At 40.5% G+C, this 15,185-nt stretch overlaps 1 protein-coding gene across 1 annotated transcript in view; it reads right to left on the bottom strand.

Moving 5' to 3' along the window:
* adgrl3.1 (adhesion G protein-coupled receptor L3.1) overlaps window positions 1-11,326 on the bottom strand; it is a 479,593-nt gene extending 468,267 nt beyond the window's left edge. The window contains exon 1 of the mRNA XM_034187839.1: window positions 10,881-11,326. The gene's annotated coding sequence lies outside the window, so the exon portion shown is untranslated. The remainder of the gene's footprint in view (window positions 1-10,880) is intronic.
* Window positions 11,327-15,185: the final 3,859 nt, after the last annotated feature.

Below are 15,185 nucleotides of genomic sequence, written 5' to 3'. Positions count from 1 at the left end.
ACTGAAGTGTTAGTAATCATGATGTAATTACATTACTTCTATAAAAAAGGGGGTTTAATAAAACATCCTAAAACAAGTGTTCAGAATCAATTTGCATGTAATTAATATTGTGCCAATTTTACCCTTATCCATGACCCAAATTTGCAATACTTTGCAACCTAATGTTTATGCCAGATTATCTAAGTTTTTGCCACATTATAGATAGCCTATAAACCATCTTATAATTATCAAACAACAGGTGCACAGGTACACAGGGAGTATATGAAATTAGAGCCCGACCAATATATTGGCAGGCCAATATTATCGGCCGATATAAGCCCTTTTCAAAGTACTCACTATCGGCCGAAGTTTTGCCGATAGATCTCCAATAATTTCTCATAAACAAAACAGTTACTGAAATAATTTTTGTGTCTGCAATGTAAAATGTCCTTGCACCGTTTGTCCAGTAGATGGAGGTCTGACTCCATTCAGCTGAGAGCTGCTTACACCCCTGCTTAAATGTGTTCATCACCGGCCCCCGTAGTTCGCCGTCACACTGCACTGATCGGCTGACAAAAGCATACAAGTAAGTTTATAAGGATGTTGTTTGTAATACCTTTGCGATTACATTCACCCCACATCTCTCCCGTTTCGGGTCAACTCAGTTTGATTAACTCAGTTTATGTAGTAAGATCAGATGTATTTCATAATTCTTTTTAAGGATATGTATTTGCTAATTTCACAAAGGTTTAATTCTTGATTGCATTTTTTGAACTTGAAAATTCTTCTCTGTTTATAAAGTTAATCAATATGAGGACAAAGCTTTTAGCTCATACCTTTTTTGTTAAAGGTCCAAACAAGAACATTTTATTCATGTAAAAAAAATATATATATCGGCTGATTTATCGGCTATCGGCAAATCAGCCAATTTATTGATTATCGGCATTTTTTTCATCCAAATATCCTTATCGGCATCAGCCTCAAAAAATCCATATCGGTCGGGCTCTATATGAAATTTAGATGGAAGTGTATACTAGGACATCATAGGTTTTCGCCAAGGGCTTTATAATTTTCACCACGTTTTCACACTAAACAGGCTAAAATGGTGTTAGGCAGAGCATTGCCAGCTTCCTGGTGAAAACAGGGTTTAGACAGTCTAAAACCCAACCACGAGTCTGCTATTTTATAAAATGTGCTGTGACATCATACTGAAACAGCGACAGATCAAATTCCTACAATAAGTTACAAGTTATTGTTGATTCTGATTCATAGCTGATGACAACAACAAAGGATTACAACCCGTGTTGCTTTGTCACTTTGTTCAAAACTGTTTTTACATGAGAAATACGGATATAAAAGAGGATGTGGTTGGAGCAGAAAGCCTTTTAACAGTTCCATATTTCAACAAAGTAAGACATCCATCTGGAGCTGAGGCTAAAGGAGCAACAACTCAGTGCCCTGGAACCTGACAGCCAATCATCTTCTTCTGGTTTTCCCATTCCAGAGCACAAAAGTAATCGGGTAGCAAAGTCTAACTGTCGGGTCTTTTCACATGAACTGAACCCCTAATTGGGTTGAATGATATCACAGGCGAGTTTCACACATGAAGACTTGAACTGATCTGATAGCTCCGGTCAGTGGAGGGAAAATGTAGAGCCGGGGTTATTCTTTGACAGACGGAAAGAAGGAAGGATGCATTAAGACATGACTGAGTGCTGTAGGTGGATGAGGAAGACGGGCGAAGATCTGGCCTCATTATTTCAATACGGAACAATGATGTCACCTTGTGCAGGAAGCGGCTTTTGAATTGGGCTAAACTCTGCGCTTAGAGTGGTACTGAGAGTAACGTAAATAGTCATCGCATCAGCAAAGGCTAAAAATTAACAGCTGCACATTCAATTAATTTGTACACTAATAATAATAATTATTATTGCAGTATTGAGATTGTTTTTTCACAGCTACGCAATGTGTGGCAAATTATTAAAGGAGAACGGTCAGCTGTCACTTCTCAGCACAAAACCAGTGCCTTCTGCTTATCTGCAAGACTCCAACACAAACTTTATAACTTTACGGCAGGCTGTAAGCGACGAATTTCTACTTGATTGTGTGATTGTTAAAATGTCAAGTCAGGTCTGGGAGCATGTATTATAGTTGGGCACTTCACTGCATCCCATCAACAGGAAACACTAATTTGTCTTTATTGTTATGGTGGCTCATTTCTTATCCTTTATTTACAGAGCAAGCTAAAGCATCCTCATGATACTTCAGTCAATAAAAGTTTCTGCCAAACCCACAAAACATGGTAAAATTGTCGATATTCAAGTCAGGTCTGGGAGCATCCACTGATGCCGGCATTGCAGCATCCACTACGGAACATCCCTTGTGTCCTGAAGCTAGGTGACACCCATTCAGGCAGACAGTCAATCAATCACTACCTCTTGAAAGCAGCTGAAATCAATATTATCAAGAACAACAATTTCAATTTAATTAATTTTATATAGCGCCAAATCACAGCAAAGCTTCCTCAAGGCGCTTCACACAAGATACCCCTAGAGCAAGCACACAGGCATCAGTCAAGAGGAAAAATTCCCTCTGATGATTTGAGGAAGAAACCTCAAGCAGACCAGACTCAAAGGGGTGACCCACTGCTTGGGTCATACTAATAAAAACTGTTTTAACAATCCAGAGGAACATCAACATTTTTGAGAATTATTAAGTCCACGCAGACGTCCAGGACAGAACCAGTTGGTTGAGGAGAAGAGGGGGAGAGTGGGTCTTCATTTGCACTCATGGGTGTATCCGCACAGGCATCAGCACCAGAGACAGGGGTTGTCCACACCGTCAGTGTAAGGTGAAACTCGTGGCACCAGCGCATTCTCCCGGACCTGACCTAACCTAACCTCAGCAGTGCAAGCGTCATTGCGAGTTTCCAACTGACACAATTGTCTCTTGTAAACACCAAGTGTACTTGCAGTCATTTGCATGCCCATGAGCATGTTTGTCCAAAAATGACAGTAGTAGGTGCAGTGTTGTCATGGAGCATCAGAAAGTGATTGCACCATAACTCACCAAAAACCTTCTCTGAAATTGAGCGCATGGTTTTTCTGTTATTTATATGATGCATTATTCAGATATGCTTCACAAGGGTGGATTCACAGCACTCAACTACTTCACCTCAGGGAGCTGTGGTGGATCTGTTGTATGCACAGAGCCTTTCCTTCACCAACAACCTCTCACTTCTGTCACCTACTAAGTCTGCCATGTAAAAAGCGATGTGCCACATTCTAACTCTTGCAATGCAAATGCACCATGGACAAGAAGATCATCAACATAGAGCTTCCAGTATTGATCAGGATGACTGAAAGATTTTCTGGAGCATTTTTAAACTAGTTTGGGAGGTCCTGTGACTCGGAACTTATACTTTGGTGCAACTTCTTCTGTGTATTTTGGGTCAGATGTTTAATTTATAAAATACTATGTATTTTTTTTTTTTTTGACATTATGTTTTTCATAAGGCTTTTTTTCTGTTGAGCTGCATAACACTTTGCAAATTGATCAAGTGGAGAGAAGGAAAATCCCTTTAAATTCTTGTATTGTTCAAGTTGTATTCATTTAGATTTATTTAGAAATAATTGAGTAATATAAAATACATAGCAAAATGGAACTTTTGACATTTTGACCTCTCTTTAATACTCTTTCCTGCCAATATTCATGAAAGATGTCAGAAAGATCAGCCTGAACAAGAAAATCTCAATCAGTTTTTGTGATGATCAGGATGCAACTGTGAATGACTGAAGACAGAGGGAACTTCAGTCATCAGTTTGTCAAAGTTTTCTGTTGATGACCACCAAATCTGGTACAATGATCAGTCTTTGAAAGTAATGAACCTCTCATGATTTAGTTTTTTGTTTGTTTGTATGTTTGTTTGTTTTTGATTTGTTTTGGTTTTTGGAGTTGATTGAGATGCATATGTGGAATTTGGACCAATTCCTTTCAATTTTTGGCAATTTTTCAATAAGATTTTTGCAGATCACCAAGATTTTGAGAAATTACTTACAGATTTCTACTGATCTTAACAAATTTCACTGAAATGATCAATCTTATTAAAAGGTCAAAGTAGTTAAATTTATTTTGGATCTGTTTGATACATTCTTCTATGAGTACATAGCAATTATTTTTTAATTTTATGTTCTCTAAACCTAATGCCATCAGCATAGCTAAACTGGCATTGATGTTTCCTCACAGACTGCCAACAAGGGAAATTCTATACATATCCAAAACAGGATCTGTTGATCTGTTGCCCATAATGTTGATAATCCCTGAGGAAAAGTTTGAGATGACAAGTGCTCTTCAAATTAATGAAAAGAATGTTCAAATGTTCATGTGGAAAAATCAGCTTTTCGATCCTATGTGACCACTAACCACAATGAATTGAGCAAGTGTTGAAGTTAGATTTGACATAGAAAGTAGAGTCTTCTGGAACAAGCATGGTTCCATTTGTTACCAAACTGATTTTATGGCCATTTGTCTCATTACCCGGATGTGTCCTAATGTGTGGCTGCTATGGATTATGCTGCCGTGGTATATTTCATTATCTAGAGGTGTCACTGTAAGCAAATAAATCCTTTGTTTAAATCAAGGGGTTCGATATTGTTGCTGAAGCCATGCAAATACAAGTCAAACACTGTTACGTTTAAAGTGCGTAGGATTTATGCATGTTTGTTTGCAGAAATGGAATATAGCATTCTGACAACACATCAGTGTGTTTTCACAAGCTTAGAAGAGTCCTTAATACTCAGCCTATTATACTCTGGGGGCGGTGCCTATATGCAAAAGTTCCTGGAGTAACGCAGGATTTGCCTGGATAAATCCAGCAGTACACAGGGCATTATTGGCGGCAGCAGAACACCGTCATTCTCACGCGCGTCTTAACCTGCGATTGTAAAGGATAGAACTGGGTACTGAAGCGATCCGCTGACATCACCACTCGTGCCGTTCACTTCTTGTTTACTCCGCTTGACGAGCTGCACGTCTTGTTGGAGATTAGATCACACCACATAGCACAACATTTGTGCGTGAGAGATTTTTTGAACATTTCAAAATTTTCTGTGCGCAATAGCAAGCACCGGCACCCCTCTCGCGTCCTGTCTGCACCCGTTAAAGATGAGTTTACTCTCCAGCGTGACACAGGCCATGATGTGTCGTGAAGCAAAGGCATGCTTGTGTCAGTGCACCTTTAGAAACAAAATCAAACCATCCGATTTCAACAGAATAGCAGACAGACTCAGTGTGTTTTCACTGAGTGGCCAGTCGCGGAAGTACAAATTCTCATCATTGGATTCACCGGATTCACCACTTTGCCGGAAGTGGGGTGTACCCGACCTCACCAGTACTAACAACGGCTGTCTTCTTCTTCTGTTCTGCTTTTTTCTTCCCTCCTATATGTGGTGCTGCCCCCAGTGGACAACAAAAGGTGAGCAGAGGCAGCATGAGAAAGCTGCACCTCATTTACGCTCGCCTCCTTTCTCTATGGAAACAAAATCATAACCACCGATGGCATAGTGCAATCTGCAGCCACACCGCTAGATTGCTCTAAATCCCAGACAGCTTTAAGCAAAGAAGTCACCAGCAATCAACATAATTACAGTTCATGCTAATTTACTAATTTGCCCCTTTTTCCACCATTGTAATAAGTGGAGGGAATCAGAGCTGATTGGAAGAGGACAGAAGGACGTGCAGTCGGCTGAGTGCTTGACTGCTGCTGTTGTTGCACATTGTGCAGCTGCAGGTGCTTGAACAACATCAGCGCTGCACTCTTGTCATTACAAAAACATGATCATAAATGCTCTCTGGTGCACGTGGAGTCCTGTGAGTTTCTGCCATCAGGCCTGTGGAACAACAACAACAACAACAAAAACATCAGCTGCAGCTCACGCTTTTGATGCAACATTCAGTCATTCATGTTCTATACCCGCTTATTCTGATTAAGAGTCACAGGGAGGCTGGAGCACACCCAAACAGTCATTGGTCCAGAGGCAGGGTACACTCTGGACCCAGTCTATCTCAGGGCCACATTTAGACAGATTCACGCTGTCACTCACATTTACACTTTGATGCAACATGGTTTTTGAATTTTAAAATTTTTAATCAAATATTTGAAGCAATCAGCTTGGCAGATCTCCAAATGCAACCAAAGACTCTAGAATTTGATTCGAACAGATGCACCAAGCGCAAATGATTCAGAGATCTTCATATCGTCTGCAAACATAATGATCTCCTTGGAGACCGGCCTATATGCATTAACAGATGCTGCCAAAATGGCAGCCGGGCTGATCTATATAAAATTTCTGTACAGCCGCACACATAACTGCCGACACTGACTATTTCCCAGCTGCTCACCTATCCCTTGGAGACACTTTTCTTATACCGACAGATGAGTCGACACATTTTCAAGCACTCTAATGTCTCGATACACTTTCAAGAAAATCCACACAATGAAGGCACGTGTGCATCGTGCCTTTTCCAATTGCAGGTTGGATGCTGAAAGAAGACAAAGGGCCGGTCTCCAACCAACAAAAGGCTATTCAGGGTCAAAAAAAAAAGTGTGAGAGGTCGAGCAAGCCGCCATTCATTTTTAGACTCTCACATAGATAACAAGTACTTGTGTAAGTGTGTGTATCCATATAAACTCAGTCATACAGGCGTACGTGGGAATTTCTGCATGCGTGACAGAAAATATGTGTGTTTGAGTGACACAGTATGTAAGTGTGATGAGGCACATGCATGTGAATGATGTGTGTGTGTGTGAGAGAGAATATAAGTGAACGTGAGAAAATACAACTGTGTATGTGTGAATGAGTGTGTGTTGATCTATGTGTGAGAATATTTGTGTCAGTGTTAATACAGTTGGGTCAATACGTATTTGGCCACTGACACTTTTTTTGTAATTTTGTCTCAAATGGAGCTGAAATGACACGATCATGATATGTGATTGAAGTGTGGACTTTGAGCTTCAGGAGTTTCACACGAGAAAACTGATCAAATCTAAGCTTCTGTCTCCCATGTGCCTTCTGACAAACTGCAGCTCACATTTCACGTCTTTTTTAAAGAAAATCTTTCTCTTCTCCGATCCACCAGGAGGCCGTGCAGCCGTTGATGAGCCAGATAGAAGATGTACTATACCATTTCTCCGATCACAGCCACAGACGTCAGCCACTCAAAAAATAATCAATCAATCAGTCAGTAGGTAAATAAATAAAATAAAAGATTCATTGGCTGAACTCAGTTCAGTTTTGGACAGGATTTGCATCCAGTAAATACATGAAGCACTAACTCAAACAAAGTATGTCCATTCAATTAAAATTTCATTTCATTTTCAGTGCATCCGACAAGTATTCAAGGTACTTCATGTTTTCTATGTCATTATGTTACAGCTTTATTCCAAAATGGAAATAAATTCTTTTTACCTCATAATTCTGCTCACAACACCCCAAAATGACAACATGACTTTTTTTTAATTTTTGCAAATTTATTAAAACTAAAAACCTAAGGAATCACACGTACATAAGTATTCACACCCTTTGCTCAATGCTTTGTTGATGCACCTTTGGCAGCAATTACAGCCTCAAGTCTTCTTGATTATGATGCCACAAACTTGGTGCACCTATCTTTGGGCAGTTTTGTCCATTCCTCTTTGCAGCACCTCTCAGCTCCATGAGGTTAGATGAGGAGAGTTGGTGCACGGCCATTTTCAGATCTCTCCAGAGATGTTCAATCAGATTCAGGTCTGGGCTCTGGCTGGACCACTCAAGGACATTCACAGAGTTGTCCTGAAGCCACTCCTTTGATATCTTGGTTGTGTGCTTAGGGTCATTGTAATGCTGAAAGATGAACCATCTCCCCAGTCTGAGGTCAAGAGCGCTCTGGAGCAGGTTTTCATCCAGGACGTCTCTGTACATTGCTGCATTTGTCTTTCACTCAATCCTGACTCTCCTCCCAGCTCCTGCCACTGAAAAACATCCTTACAGCATGATGCTGCCACCATGCTTCACTGTAGGGAGGTGCCTGGTTTCCTCCAAACATGACGCCTGACATTCACACCAAAGAATTCAGTCTTTGTCTCATCGGACCAGAGAATTTTGTTTCTCATGGTCTGAGAGTCCTTCAGGTGCCTTTTGGGAAACTCCAGTCAGGCTGCTATGTGCTTTTTACTAAGGAGTGGCTTCCGTCTGGCCAGGCCTGATCGGTGGATTGCTGCAGAGACGTTTGTCCTTCTGGAAGGTTCTCCTCTCTCCACAGAGGAATGCTGGAGCTCTGACAGAGTGACCATCAGGTTCTTGGTCACCTCACTGACAATCGAGGCCCTTCTCCTTTGATCGCTCAGTTTAGATGTGTGGCCAGCTCTAGGAAGTGTCCTAGTGGATCCAAACTTCTTCCATTTATGGATGATGGAGGCCACTGTGCTCATTGGGACCTTCAAAGCAGCAGAAATGTTTCTGTTCTTCTCTAGATTTGTGCCTGGAGACAGTCCTTTGTCTTCATGCTTGGTTTGTGCTCTGACATACACTGTCAACTATGAGATATAGTTTTCATGTCCCATTAACTGAATTTACTCCAGGTGGACTCCAACTAAGCTGTAGAAACATCTCAAGGATGATCAGTGGAAACAGGATGCACCTGAGCTCAATTTTGAGCTTCTTGGTAAAGACTTGAATACTTATGTACATGTGATTTCTTATTGTTTTATTTTTAATTAATTTGAAAAACTCTCAAAACAACTTTTTTCGTGTTGTCGTTATGGGGTATTTTGTGTAGAATTTTGAGGGACAACATGAATTTCATCAATTTTGGAATAAGGCTGTAACATAAAATGTGGAAAAAGTGAAGTGCTTCTGGATGCACTGAATGTTTATAACAGGAAATCCTGCCAAAAATTGCACTGAGCTCATCCAGTTACTTTTTTTTTTACCCAATGAACAAGCACACACTCACTGGTTTTGGCCTTGCTGGTGTATTTCACCTTGGAGCAACTTTTGTTGTGATATGGTGACATGTAACTAAATTTAATACCTCCAGAGTTGTCATGGGTGTTTTGCTGGCTTCCCTCACTCGCCTCACTCTTGCATGAGCCCTCAGTTTTTTAGAACTGCCTGCTCCAGGCAGATTTACCATATTGACATTAATGACATTGAATGTTTTCAGTGCAAAAAAAAAAAAAAAAAAACCTGGTTGTAAATTTGATTATTTGTTTTTAAACCAACCCTTATATTTCATCTAATTACGTATGGCCTCTGAAAATGGATGCACTATGTTTAATGAGTGTTTATTCTGATTATTTTCAGTAATGAATTCAAATAAAATAATGCAGTACAAACACATCTATATTGTTTCCTTTTTTTGCTGTCCAAATATTTATAGACCTGACTGTAAGCCTTTGTACAGCATATATCTTTGTGGTGTCATAAAGGCCGGTGTGGAAACAGACAAAAACAAAAAAGACAGTGATAAAAGAATCTGAGTTACATCTGAATCTGCCACAAAACTGAATCACAGTGAAATGGTGCATGAAACATTTTTGTTTAAGCCCCTTAAATTAAAGCCGAAAGTCCCTGCAACAAGCATCTCTCGACTATTTCATATTGACTCCATTGTGGCAGCGCAAAGACAAAATTGCAAAAATTGTGCCACTGTCAAAACACTTACAGATCTGATTGTAGTTGTGCATGCATATTGATCTTTGTGATGTCATAAAACCAAGTATTGAAACACCCTGAGATACAAAAAAAAAAGAAATGGATAAAATATTTCAAATCACATCTGAATTTGCCTCAGAATTTAATTAACATGCAAAATTGTTCAAGCCTTTTAGATTTAAACAACGATTCTATATGACAAGCACCTCTTGACTCTTTCATTTCGACTCCATCGTGGCGGCGCACAGAAGCAAAATAAAAATACATAAAAAAATGTCACTGTCCAAATACTTATGAACCTGACAGTATATGAATGTGAACGTGAGAGTATATTCTGACTGAAATGTTTGGAAATTTTTGATTGCGATGGAGAATATATGAGTGTGCGTGCGTGCGTGTGCGACAGAGAATATATGTGACAAACAGAATAAAAACGAACTGTTCTCTGTTGCGCTTTGATTGCGAGATTTCACAGTGATTGCGAGGAAGAGCTCAGATTATTCCTTTAGATCAGACACAAAAGCAGGATGTTTATTTTTTTTCCGTAGGGTGTGGGGGGGTGGTGTGTTTTCTCAAATAGCTGAATCGATGTGCCGCGCGCCTTTCAATCAACATCGAATTTGCGCAACCTACAGTGTGGCTTTGCGCACATCAAGGTCATTTTCAACATCCTCTCTTGGTAAATAAAGACTCCTTTCACTCAATAATCCGCATGATTGACGTGTCCCGGTGCGCACTGGCCTGCTGCGATTTTCTGGATTAAAAAACAAAAACAAACAAAACAATAAAACGGTTGATATTCTGCAATCAACAACGCTGCTGCCCGCATTCCAATATACCCAAACATCAGCGAGGAAGATGTGAACGCTGCGTGTCATCCGTCATGCCAAAGCATGCAGTGCGCCCTGCAGATGCGCAAAAACAATTAGGCTCGCAGCGCGGCCAAGAAGCCGTCATAAGATAATGCGATCGCATTGATTATATTTGCAGGAGAGCTCCGAGATTATTGGCCTCACTGCGAGCGACGCCCATCCAGCCGCTGGAGCATCATCTGGATTTTATTTATATATGTTTGAACGTGTCCGTCCGTTAAGGGCCGGTCTCGCAGGTGCCACATTCCCACGGGCGTCCGCGCTGCGCTGCGCTTCGGATCAGTGACAAACACGCTGAAAGATTTGAGCGTTTGTGGAAGAAAAAGCGCAGGCTTACCGTATCACCAGGCGCAGCGGTATATGCGCATACATCCAGCGCAGAGGAGGCTGAAATGCCTTCTTTTTGCGCTCTCTCTCTCTCTCTCTCATGCAGAGCCCCCAGAACGCAGGCGATGGATGGAAAAGATCTTCTCAATCGGTGAATAATGTCACACAGATCGATTGCGGGTTTGTTCCTGTCCCACCGCAAAGAGAAGACGGCAGATTGGATGGGAATAAAGCCCAAACTGCGTGCTTCGTATCCCGATCGGCGCGCACGCAGGAGGCGGTTTGGTCCAAACGAGTCCAGCAGAGCGCAGGAGGACAGAGGCGGATCTTTCTCCGTCTTGCACGCGCTCCCTCCCGTGCGCTCTTTATCCTCCCTGTTTGTCTTTTATGTTCTCAATTCTGCCGACGTCCGCGGTCATCACACGCGCGGAAAGAGAGAGGAGGCGCGCGAGAGACAGACGAGAGGTCAGAAATGACAAACCAATTTTGGAGACGCCGCGCGCGCAGTGGATGCTCGCTTGATCGGCGCGCAGCCCGGCCAGAGGAGCGTTACACGGGGGAGGGGGGGCAGGGGGGAGGAGGGTGACGAGTCCTGCCTGGGGGATGCGGAGCGAGAAAGGGGGAGAGATGAAATGGGGGGGGGCAACTTGGAACTGGATCTGGCTCTGAAATCTTTGGGACGAGGGCTCCACCTGCCGTGCGAACGCACGCACGCACACACCACACACGCGCGTGCACACACACATACATGGGGGGCGGGGGGGGAGTCATAGTTTTAACAGGAAGTGGTCTCCTCCAACTCACTTAAGTCATAACAGCACATAGTGGTTTTCAGTGTTAAATTAACACTACTAATTCCACACTGCAGTAAGTGCCCTCAGAGTCATCATATTCATAATAACTTTCTATGATAGCAGGGGCGGATCTAGTTTCAGGTGAATGGGGGTGGGGGTGACGTGGTTGGGTGCACCAAAGGCACGCTGCTATTGGTGGGCTCCGGAGGCAAGTCACCTTGGAAACTTTCAAATATTTACAACCTTTTTCCTGCTTTCTGGAAAGCTACTGACTCTCAAGTCATTATTTTAGTAAGTAAAGTCTCTTCATTGTTTCACTCAAGTGGATCTGCATGTTGATTTAGCACAAGTCCGGATGGCCTTACTGACGCAACTCCACATTACATAGAGAATGGGCCTTGAACTGAGAACCTTCCACTCTGGAAGAAGATGCACCGAACTGCTTTTCCACACCACCCCTGTCTCTAGTCATTGTTTTAACACACACATTTTTATTTTAAACACTATAAGTCAGTATTCAATCAGCCTTTGTTTATGTGAGACATTTCCCAGTGACATGGAGGTAGTGTGTGTGTGTGTGTGTGTGTGTGTGTGTGTGTGTGGGGTGTGTGTGTGTGTGTGTGGGGGGGGGGGCTTGGACCCTTCTCAACTCTCACTCTAGAGCCACCATTGCATAGTATACATTAACTTTATTGATCATCTTGATTGTGCACTCTACACCGTAAAATCACCAGTGTAAAACTAACACTGAGAGTGTTAAATTAACACTGCTTGATAAAAATGCGTAAGTATTTGGGACTATTTTATGCTAGTCTCAAGATATTTTTACCCTTGGCAACCATTCTCTTCTTCCTTCGCGTCTTCAGTCTTGTCCAGTTCGTCCGATGTTAAATCTTTATGCCATTGTTTTTGCTGTTCTTCTTGTTTGCTCTCCTTCTCTTCCCATTCCACAAACATTTTATTTTGGCCAAAAATATTAAAATTCGCTTGGAAATCCATGTTTTATTGCGTTTCTGTAATTCACCTGTCAAAACACAGCTGATCTGCGCCAACTGATTTGCACGTTGCTATGGTGACGACCAGAGCGGAGTAATATTACAGTGACTTAACTCACCGAACTACATGTGCGTATACACAAAAATAATGCACGCCAGTTAGACATGGAATTCTCACTGACCATGGTATAAAAGTATGGTAGTGTCAAATTAACACTGTGGATATAGTCATATTCAGAATTTTTTTTTTATGTCAGTGTAAATTATCTTTATTAATGATGATCAACTGGATTAAACACTAACAGATTTGTTTTAAAACAGTTTGACTACAGGACCAAATGCGCATACAGCAGTGTTAAATTAACACTGGATAGAGTCATATTCAGAATAGTTTTATGTCAGTGTAAATTATCTTTAATAATGTTGATCAACTGGATTAAACACTAATAGATTTGTGTTAAAACAGTTTGACTACAGGACCAAATGCACACGCTGCGGTGTTAAATTAACACTGTGGATATAGTCATATATAGAGTAGATTTATGTCAGTGTAAATTATCTTTAATAATGTTGATCAACTGGATTAAACACTAACAGATTTGTTTTAAAACAGTTTGACTACAGGACCTAATGCACATACAGCAGTGTTAAATTAACACTGGATAGAGTCATATTCAGAATAGTTTTATGTCAGTGAAAATTATCTTTATTAATGATGATCAACTGGATTAAGCACTAACAGATTTGTTTTAAAACAGTTTGACTACAGGACCAAATGCACATACAGCAGTGTTAAATTAACACTGGATAGAGTCATATTCAGAATCGTTTTATGTCAGTGTAAATTATCTTTAATAATGTTGATCAACTGGATTAAACACTAACAGATTTGTTTTAAAACAGTTTGACTACAGGACCAAATGCACATACAGCAGTGTTATATTAACACTGGATAGAGTCATATTCAGAATAGTTTTATGTCAGTGTAAATTATCTTTAATAATGTTGATCAATTGGATTAAACACTAATAGATTTGTGTTAAAACAGTTTGACTACAGGACCAAATGCACACGCTGCGGTGTTAAATTAACACTGTGAATATAGTCATATATAGAGTAGATTTATGTCAGTGTAAATTATCTTTAATAATGATGATCAACTGGATTAAACACTAACAGATTTGTTTTAAAACAGTTTGACAACAGGACCAAATGCACATACAGCAGTGTTAAATTAACACTGGATAGAGTCATATTCAGAATAGTTTTATGTCAGTGTAAATTATCTTTAATAATGTTGATCAACTGGATTAAACACTAATAGATTTGCGTTAAAACAGTTTGACTACAGGACCAAATGCACACGCTGCGGTGTTAAATTAACACTGTGAATATAGTCATATATAGAATAGATTTATGTCAGTGTGAATTAACTTTATTAATGTTGATCAATTTGATGAAACACAAATAGATTTGCTTTAAAACAGTTCAAAGTGGGCCACATGCATTCACTGGAGTGTTAAATTAACACTGTGGCTATAGCCACATTCAGAATAGTTTTATGAGATTGTAAATTAACTGTATTATCGTTGATCAATTTTAGTAAACACTAAGATATTTGTTTTAAATTAGTTTTGAATAGGACCACATGCACTCACCGCAGTGTAAAATTAACACTGGATATAGTCATATTCAGAATACTTTTATGACACTAAATTAATTTTGTTAATGTTGATCAGTTTAATTCAACAACAACAGATTTGCTGTATAACAGTTTGAATAGGACCATATGCACTCGCTGCAGTGCAAAATTTCACTTTGCTAAAACAAAGAGGGCATAAAGAGAACTTATCTTTCTTTGTCATTGTGACAGGTTATTCCTCTGATTATTTCTACTAGCAGAAGTACTCGTTTTCTTCCGGGTGAAGAGTAGTTACAAAATTGTCAGCCTTTTTCATAAAGAAGTAATCACACTGTTGGAATCAGTGCATCACTGATGTGGTTTTAGATTATAAATTAACTCCAGCACTCAGGCTGCAATTGTTCACCCAACAACAAACATAAACTGTAGCTAGGACAACATTATTTGATCCTGATCTGTGATCAGAGAGGTCTGATCCTCATCGGGAACCTTTAATCATGATCACCAACATTTAAAACAGATCTGTGCTCCTCATCACCCATTGCCAGACTTTTTGACACGAAGCAGAAAGTACAAGCACATTACACCCATTTTGGCATCCCTTCACTGGCTTCCTGTCCCAGTGAGATCAGATTTTAAGGTTCTGCTACTAACCTATACAATTATTCATGGACTGGCACCTCCCTACCTAGCTGACCTAATTAAACCTTACGTACCAGCCCGGGCTTTATGTTCTCAGGGTGCAGGACTACTTTGTGTCCCTAAGGTGGAGTCTGTGGGTCACAGAGCTTTCTCTTATCATGCCCCTGTTCTCCCTGCGTCAGTAAAACAGTCAGATTCTGTGGAGATTTTCAAGTCCAGACTTAAGACGCACTTATTTTCCC

The sequence above is a fragment of the Thalassophryne amazonica genome, chromosome 15 (genome assembly GCF_902500255.1).
Source record: "Thalassophryne amazonica chromosome 15, fThaAma1.1, whole genome shotgun sequence".
NCBI classification, from domain to species: Eukaryota; Metazoa; Chordata; class Actinopteri; order Batrachoidiformes; family Batrachoididae; genus Thalassophryne; species Thalassophryne amazonica.
This window is presented reverse-complemented; position numbering and strand designations above follow the sequence as displayed.